This window comes from Ovis canadensis, chromosome 9 (genome assembly GCF_042477335.2).
Source record: "Ovis canadensis isolate MfBH-ARS-UI-01 breed Bighorn chromosome 9, ARS-UI_OviCan_v2, whole genome shotgun sequence".
Taxonomy (NCBI): Eukaryota; Metazoa; Chordata; class Mammalia; order Artiodactyla; family Bovidae; genus Ovis; species Ovis canadensis.
In genome coordinates, this window is record NC_091253.1 from 43345959 (window position 1) to 43355346 (window position 9388).

Here is a 9388-nt window from a genome sequence, read left to right on the forward strand (position 1 = left end):
GGGTGTGATCAGGACCAGCTCTGTTCCACTCGGCTTCCTGGAAAGAGGCTAACCCTTGGAAAGGTCCTCTTTTGAGTCATTTCAACAGTTGGAATGAAATTAAATTAATTGAAACAACTGTATGTATCCATATCTAAAGTAAACACCTGGTAGTTACGACTTTGAAAGTTATGACCCCAAACAATCTGAATAGCATGTCTTACTGTCCCCCCAGGGTTTTTCAAAGGCTTCCCAGGTGGCACTAGTGGCAAAGAATGCACCTGCCAAGGCAGGAGATGTAAGAGACGTGGGTTCTTCATTGCCGGACACGTGGTTTTACCCACTCCCCTTCCATGTTGCTTTCATAAGGATCAGATTTATTGGCAGGCCTTTTCCTCTGAAAGTATGTATGCAGAAATATGATAGCAATTTAAATACAGCCAACTAATAGACAGCATGAAATGCAATTCATACAAATACTGTTTTAAGAGAAATGTATGTTATTGTATATATTGGATGTAAAATTTAAGTAATAACCCCAAGAATGAGATGGCTAAAACCTAATAAGGCACTTTCATTGGCCCTCTGTATGTTCTGCTGATCTGTTTTCCCACTGAAATTTTTTTGAAGGGAAATGATATTCTAGAACACTAAAGCTTGCACTGTTTTTGGCAATTTACATGCTGGCACACCTACTATTTATGGCTTTTGAAATTAGTGTTTGCATCCATTTTATCTTTTTAAGTATGTCTAGTATAAAAGCAAAACAAACAAACAAACAAAAAAAACCACAACAACACTGCTGTTTATACCGCCCTGGTGTAAATTTCTAGTTTTCTGAAAAATATCAACATATACTTTATTTACTCTCTCTTTGCCCTGAGCTTTCAATTGCCTTGAGCATGCAATCCACTTTCTAAGGAGCTGCTCCAAAACCCCAGTCTTCCCTGACTTGATGAGTGAGAAATGCACATCCATCTTCTTTGAAACAAATTATTATATCATCACTAATTTCCCCACATTGTGCAGCTTTTACTTGTAATTTTTACCTCCTGATTAAAAATAAAATCAGGCAGGCAGGGCAGTGGCTGTCATCCAGCCTCATGTTGACAGTAGAGAAATATTGACAAAATATTCTTTTTCAGGGTGTGAATTTTCCACTTTAGAGCATTATAAGAATAATGCTTGCAGCATAATTGAGACTTCACTTTTTATTACGGGCCTCACAGCAGGTGACCACAGCAAAGGATGTGTTGCCTATGAAAATCTTTATTTATATGAAAATGATACAGTCATTAAAATGCAGGTGGAACATTGTTATCATTCAACACATCAGATTTTAATATAGTGAAAAGTCACCTTTAACTTTTCTGCAAATTATGACCTAGAGGGACCCTTCACATAATGATTGTGCTGTTTCTGTCAAAGTCACAGTCAATTCTGATACATTGTAGAAATTGAAATTAGATCCAGAATGAACTTGTGAAGGGTTGAAAGATGATTGGAGGTGTGAAATGAAAATATCTCTTACCATATCAATAAACAAGAAATATCACAGCCATCAGCAATTCCTGGCCTCCAAATGTGAATGAGCACTCCCCAAACTGTGACCCAGGGATTCTGCCACTCCCTCCATGGTGACCACTAAGGAGTTCGGGGAATGTGAGAGGCAGCCACCTGTCACTCCTCCAGGCAAACAAGGAAACAGGATTGGCCCCAGATAGCTGAGGTGCATGTGAAAGGATTAAATTCAGTGAGCTTGCATATTCCATACACAGAATGTGAAATTCCTTAGCTTGATATCTGAGCTTTGATATTCAGACTGCCTGCTACCTTTGTTGCAAACTTGTATATAGTCTGACTCCACCTCCTGCCTCCTTGGAGCAGTTTTCTCGGAGCAACTGAGATGCTGTCTCCTGGGCTCCGAGTCCCACCAAATAAACCCTCCCACCAAATAAAATAATTCTCTATTTTCAGGTTGTGACTAATTTTTAGTCTACGGAGGTTGAGATTGCATCCCATTGGCAAGTTTATCCTCCAGGAAAGAGCAAGATGCTGAGTGTCCTTATCCTTGCTTTGCTAAGCTTTCTGGGAGGGTTGAAGGTTAAACCTGGGTCTGAAGGTAGGGTCTAAATGTACATGAACATTGGAAAAAAGAGAAAATGAATTGAGATGGCTAAGCTGGAGGGAACAGATGCCAGCACATACCTTAGACGACAAGCCTGAAGCTGTTGCCACTTCCCAGTATCAGAACAAAGCCACATGCGGCTGTAATGGCCATGTCTGGGGTCGCAGGACATCATAGATAGCTGCTTGGGGTAGGGGGGTGTTGTGACTGGGGTTGCATCTCACAGCAGAGGGCTCAGCCAGACCACACAACGTGGAGGGCAGGGTCCCCCCTGCCGGACAACCTTGGTTCTAGAAGCCACCATGGGCTTGGTTGGCTCATGGTTCTCAAGGGAAAGGCTGAGGTCCCGGGCATCTGACTTGTTAGGGTGCAAGGAGCCACATTTAGATGTAGACGTTGTAAGGGAGAATAAACCAGAGCCGCCGGCTCCTGGGGCCCTGCAGCCACATCAACAGGGGCAGCACAGACAGCGTGCTGCCGTCTCCAGGATGTGAGTGCTTTCTCTCCTTGAATACGGAGCTCTGTCACTACGTGAACTACTGTCAGCTTCCAGCTCCTGGGCGTGAGGCCACTTCTGGGGAGAGGCAGGGGTTCCTTAAATCAAGAGGGCACTTTGACAGAGGTAGGTCCATTGAAATATGTACTTTTGAATTAAATTTAGCATGTGATTCAGACAGTAAAGAGTCTGCCTGATATTCAGGAGACCTGGGTTCCATCCCTGGGTCAGGAAGATCCCTTGGAGAAGGGAATGGTGACCCACTGCAGTATTCTTGCCTGGACAATCCCATAGACTGGGGAGCCTGGTGAGCTACACAGTCCACGGGGTTGCAAAAGTTGGACACTACTGAGCAACTAACACTTTCATATCTAATATGTGTTCAAATAATCTCATCCAGTTATCTGCAGTTATGTAGATACAGACAGAAAATGGTTTACATGCAGATTGTACATGATTTTAGCAATTTCAGATTTACAATCTTACCAAAAAAATTAGTGTTTTTCAACTGCCTTGTGTACGTGTGAGTGAAAGTTGCTAAGTTGTGTTCGACTCTTTGCAACCCCATGGACTATATAGTCCATGGAATTCTCTAGGCCAGAATACTGGAGTGAGTAGCCTTTCCCTTCTCCAAGGTTTCTTCCCAACCTAGGGATCGAACCCAGGTCTCCCACGCTGCAGGTAGATTCTTTACCAGCTGAGCCACAAGGAACCCCTTGTGTACATGTGATTGACATAAATTTATTATACTATAGAATTCCAATCCAACAGGTGGCATTTCAGATATTTGTCAAATAAACTAGCCAGCTTCAGAGTAAAAGTAGAGCAAGTCAATATTTATAGTTCTATATTGCCATAAATACAGTGTAAATCCATGGGAAAAAGTTACTCTATGGAGGGCTGAATAGCAGGGGGATTATAAGAAGGAAACTGTGACTACATTTACCTCTTAGCTCTGCTATAAGCCTGAGCCTGGAACTTCAGATACTCAAGTTTGAGAATAGCTCTTCATTTGCTACTCATAGTTTTGCAAGTAGCTGAACCTCAGCTTTAGTGTCAGCTTTAGTGTCAGAGGATGATAGAACTCAGAGGAGTGCATGGCGTTTAGAAAGAGCAGCAGACGTAGCTATTATTACTATTACAATAATAACAATAGCCATTTATCAACATCATGATGGTTGCCTTCCTGTGTCCAGGCAGCTGTGATGTGAAAATGCCTCACGTTAAGGAACTTTACAAGAACATGGCCACTTCCTGGTAACCTACAACTTGACAAATGATTCTTGTACATCAGAAAGTAAGACTGCTTCTTTCAAAGGTGAATAAATTCAGGTGTGTTGGTCCAACACAGGCACTGAGTTCAATGCTAAAGAGAATAAACACACATCTGAAAGGCAATAAACTTTCACAAGTCATTGAATTTAAACATCAGTTAAATTACTTCACAGTGTACCTTGTACCAAAAGACGGGCTGCTTAAAAGATAATTAAAAGTCTGTAATGTGGATGAAGCTGCATCTCCCTCTCTAAGTAATTTAAACTGTATTAACTTGGATCTCAGCAGGAAGCACGGAGACAAACCAGCGTGCTCTTATGCTCTTGGAGGCCTGCGAGCCTGCTGTGGCTTGTTTCTGATGTCAGTGTGTGTGTGTGTGTGTGTGTGTGTGCACCTCCTTCAGGGTGGCACTCTGTTCTCTAGCAGGCACTGTGCTCAGGTAAGCATATGGCATCTGTGTTCTCATATCAAGGCCACACAGAATCCCTGTGATGGGAATGTCCTATGCAGCTGGCCTTGCTAGGTGCTTCTGTGATGAAATGTGACCTGAGCTATGGGAGGCACTTCTGAAGAACAGGCTGGGACTGTTCAGCCTTGTAAGTGCCCCTGGGCGACCACCTGGGAAACACCCTTCTTAGTGGAGGGAAACAATGTGAAAGACAAAACCCTACTATTTACTGAAAGCTGTTCAGCAAAGACTTTTGGCGCAGGGGAATCACAGTGACTCTTCTTTGCTTTTTTCTAGACGCTATTGGCTTACAAATGGCTAAGAAAAGGAAGAAGAAATGACCATGTGCATGATTTTCCTACCTGCTTACACTTAGGATAGTTGCCTGACCCACGTGTTCTGAGTAAGGAACTGGTGGTGTTCAATGGGCAGTCTTTAGCACAAAGGGTTCCTTTTCCCCTTAGCTGAACCACAGACATCAATACCTTTAGTGGGCTTTCTAGGTGGCACAGAGCCAGCGCAGGAGATGCAAGAGATGTGGGTTCAATTCCTGGGTCAGGAAGATACCCTGGAGAAGGAAATGGCAACCCACCCCAGGATTCTTGCCTAGGGAATTCCATGGGCAGGGGAGTCTGGTGGGCTATAGTCAGTGGGGTCACCGAGAGTTGGACATGACTGTACACACACACAGTGGCCAGAGACTCTGATAAGAGCAGTGACACTTTTATCAGAAAGATGCATGTATATGCTCCCATTCAACTTACATGGCTCATAGGACCCCCCGTGTTCAAACAGTTCAAGGACCCACCTGATGCCTGTGTGTGTAGCACGTAACATGCGTAGCCCCCTCCAGTGTAGACCTGCCTTTGTTCATCATAACGAAAGCTAACCAAATTAGGAGTCATACTGACATTCACGTGACAGTCTGTATATTAAAGGTAAATGTTGATTAGAATGGAAGGTAGGTTAAGTGTAACTTCAGGGAACTAAATAATTAGACTTGACCAGCTGTTCTCTTGATGCTGAATCAGGTACTTTGTGGCGATCGCTGTCAGAGTAAGCCTGAGAAGCACATTCTGAGCTTTCACAAAGGATACAGTTTCCCATTGCATCTTAGCAGTAAAGGGGACCAGACTGTGCTAGCCCAAATCATGCCAGGATGGCATGGCAAGGAGAGGTGAGGGTGAGGGCAAGTGAGCAACAGTGAAAGAGGGGAACCCTGCCCGCCCCTGTGCTCAATTGTGTCCATGGGATTTTCTAAGCAAGAATACTGGAGTGGGTTGCCTTTTTCTTCTGAATGGGATCTTCCAGCCCCAGAGATCGAACCCATTTCTCTTTCTTCTACCTAAAAGCAGAGCATAAATTCCTCTTTGTGAAGGGGTCCTTCTCTACAGCAGAAGAACAGAATAACTCTTATTCGAGGACACTGTTTGTCTCTGGACTCCTCGCTGACTTGAGTCTATAAGCAAACTTCCCAAAATAACTCTTATCTTCTATTAGCTATCCTCAAGAATTTCCTCCCACGATTCACCATCCCTGCACGCCACACCCCTCTTCCTCCTCCGGGCAGTCTCCATGATGTATTGTCCTTTGTTAAGAGGGAGTATCAGCTGCCAGAACTAAGGGCTTCTTTGGGGGGCTACTCCTTTTCTGTGGAGCCACCCACACACGTGTAGAATAAACCTTTTTGCTGTGAATCTGTCTTTTGCCAATTTAAATAGCAGGCTCAGTCACTGAACCTAAGGAAGTTGAGGAGACTTGTTTTTCTTTCTCTACAGTAGCTGGATACAGTTCTTTCCTAGAAATATGAGACGATTACAACACCGCAGCTCTCCCTTCTGCCAGCTTACCCTCTTTCCTGGTGCTTTCTCCCCTTTAAAAGTTAGCACAGACAGAATGCATTGATTTTATCTGTCTATCTCGTGGCCAATAGTGTAACCCCACATCCATTCATCGAGTCAATTCACAGAAGACAGGTTGTTTTAGTCCTCCTAAGTTTCCTCATGTTTGAAGATTCCTGCTTCATTTAAAAAATGTTCAGTAATGATTAATTCAGCCAAGCTTTTGATGGTTTTGCAGATAAAATCATGCTGGCTAAGGTCAGATGGTTGAAAATTCTGTAAATTAGTGTATCACCAGTTGACTTGCCTCTGGATTTAAATTAATAATTTGGGCAAAGTCATACATTAAGTTTTAAATCCTAAATTTATTTTCCTAGTAGGGGTTATGTTAGATGTTTGTGTTTCCTCCCCTCCCTGGAGTTCAAATAAACTAACAGCTAAGGCTCTGGATGAACCGTTTTGCCTGATTTAGTGCCATGATTTCTTGCCAGAACCACGTGGGCTTCTGCAAGCCTTTTCTCTGTCCTCTCATGTCAAGAACTTGAAGGGTCTGAGCGTCTGCCCTCCCTGAAGCTAAGTGAGCCTGTGCACTTGAAGGATGCTGGCCAGATTCAAGACTGGAGCCAGAAACCAGGGGCCTTTTACCCAGGACACAGCGAAATGAAGGAGCCTTGGGTTCACACCCTTTTCTCTTGTCCTTCCGCCCACAGGGATTCTGCAGGTGGTGGGGCTGCTGCACACACTTTACATGGGGCAGGTCTGTGTTACAGTGGAGAAACTCACGTGATCCCCAGTTCATAAAGCGGCTGCAAGCAAACCCGCTCAACTTCTGCCTCCTCAGGGGGACACTGTCTTGATTATCCTGGTCAGGAAATATCTTCCTTCCACCTGGAAGAAGGCACTCTGCCCCTCTGCATTCCATGGACATTTGCTGTGCAGACATCCTTGAAAAATTGAGGCAGGACAGAAGCTGTCCCCAGATACGTAGCAGCTCCACAGAGAAACCCCCCACCCCAACTCCTACTTCCCTTCCTCGTAGTGGGGATGAAAGACACTTGCCTTTTAAATCAAAGGTGGGTGTGAGTAAGGAAGAAAGAATCACAATAATTCTTATAAAAATGTTCATTTTCTACCATCGCTATGTTACTATGTTATAATTTTTAAACATACAAATTCTTCCTCATGAATATTTCTATGTCACTTCTGATCCAAAGGGACTTCTATTCTAAATGATTTTGAATTTAACATGACAGCCTAGAGCAGACTCTCATGCCCATTTTTTCTATTCCAAACCATTACTTATTTGTTGCATAAAAATTCAGAAATAAAATATGTGCATAAACATATATTTGTCTCCAAAACTGGGGTAGTATTAACTAGGCTTTAGATGGAAAGTGACTCTAATTATTGGTATGAGACATAGTGTCTCTCTTCTCTGTGCATGAATTCTAGGGTTTTCTACTAATTCTTGAAAAATATTTGCTTTTCTCTAGGTAGAATGCATGGAGGCAAAATAGCAAATGTTTAAGACTCTATACAAAATTTCTACCCATGAGGCCAAAGGTCCTGAGGAGGAGATGGGGTTAGGGGGCTCACGTTGCAACATGGACTTGATTAGCTATGTTATTTTACTTATTGGATCCTTGATTTGAGGGGACTTCCTAATAATGAAATAAAGCATTACTAAAGTCTTAATTTCTTTCTGTAACTGGAGTAATTGCCATTGATCCATTTATTTTTCCTTGAATTCCTTTCTATTCACACCCTCCTGGCTATGTTTTGTGGCTGGGTGGGAAAAGGTGGGGGGTGTATTAAGGCAGTGTGATGCTCTCTTGCCTGCACTGTCCTTCACTGGGAACCCAGGGCTGGCCCTGCTCCCTGTGGTCACTACAGACAGGTCTCTCCTCCACTGCTGCTGATTCTACACTCAGAGAAGTGCCCAGCATTATTAGTTACCTATTTTTATATAGAACAGGGAAATACTCAATACTCTATAAAGACCTGTATGGAAAAATATTCTAAATAAAAGGGGATATATGTATATGCATAACTGATTCACTTTTGGAGAAGCCTCAGCAAGAGAAGCCCCAAAGAAAGGCAATGGCAAAGAATGTTCAAACTACTGCACAATTGCACTCATCTCACACGCTAGCAAAGTAATGCTCAAAATTCTCCAAGCCAGGCTTCAACAGTATGTCAACCGTGAACTTGCAGATGTTCAAGCTGGACTTAGAAAAGGCAGAGGAACCAGAGATTAAATTGCCAACATCCTCTGGATCATCAAAAAATCAAGAGAGGTACAGAAAAACATCTATTTCTGCTTTCTTGACTATGCCAAAGCCTTTGACTGTATGGATCACAACAAACTATGGAAAATCCATAAAGAGATGGGAATACCAGACCACCTGACCTGCCTCCTGAGAAATCTGTATGTAGGTCAGGAAGCAACAGTTAGAACTGGACATGGAACAACAGACGGGTTCCCAATAGGAAAAGGAGTACGTCAAGGATGTACATTGCCACCCTGCTTATTTAACTTATATGCAGAAGACATCATGAGAAACGGTGGGCTGGAAGAAGCACAAGCTGGAATCAAGATTGCTGGAAGAAATATCAATAACCTCAGATATGCAGATGACACCACTCTTAAGGCACAAAGTGAAGAAGAACTAAAGAGCCTCTTGATGAAAGTGAAAGAGGAGAGTGAAAAAGTTGGCTTAAAGCTCAACATTCAGAAAACTAAGATCTGATGGCATCTGATCCCATCACTTCACGGCAAACAGATGGGGAAACAGTGGAAACAGTGATAGACTTTATTTTTTTGGAGGGGCTCCAAAATCACTACAGTTGGTAACTGCAGCCTTGAAAATAAAATACACTTGCTCCTTGGAAGGGAAGTTAGGACCAACCTAGACAGCATATTAAAAAGCAGAGACATTACTTTGCCAACAAAGATCCATCTAGTCAAAGCTATGGTTTTCCCAGTAGTCATGTATGGATGTGAGAGCTGGACTATAAGGAAAGCTGAGTGCCAAAGAATTGATGCTTTTGGACTGCAGTGTTGGAGAAGCCTCTTGAGAGTCCATTGGACAGCAAGGAGATCCAACCAGTCCATACTAAAGGAAATCAGTCTCGAATATTCATTGGAAGGACGGATGCTGAAGCTGAAACTCCAATACTTTGGCCACCTGATGTGAAGAACTGACTCATTTGAAAAGACC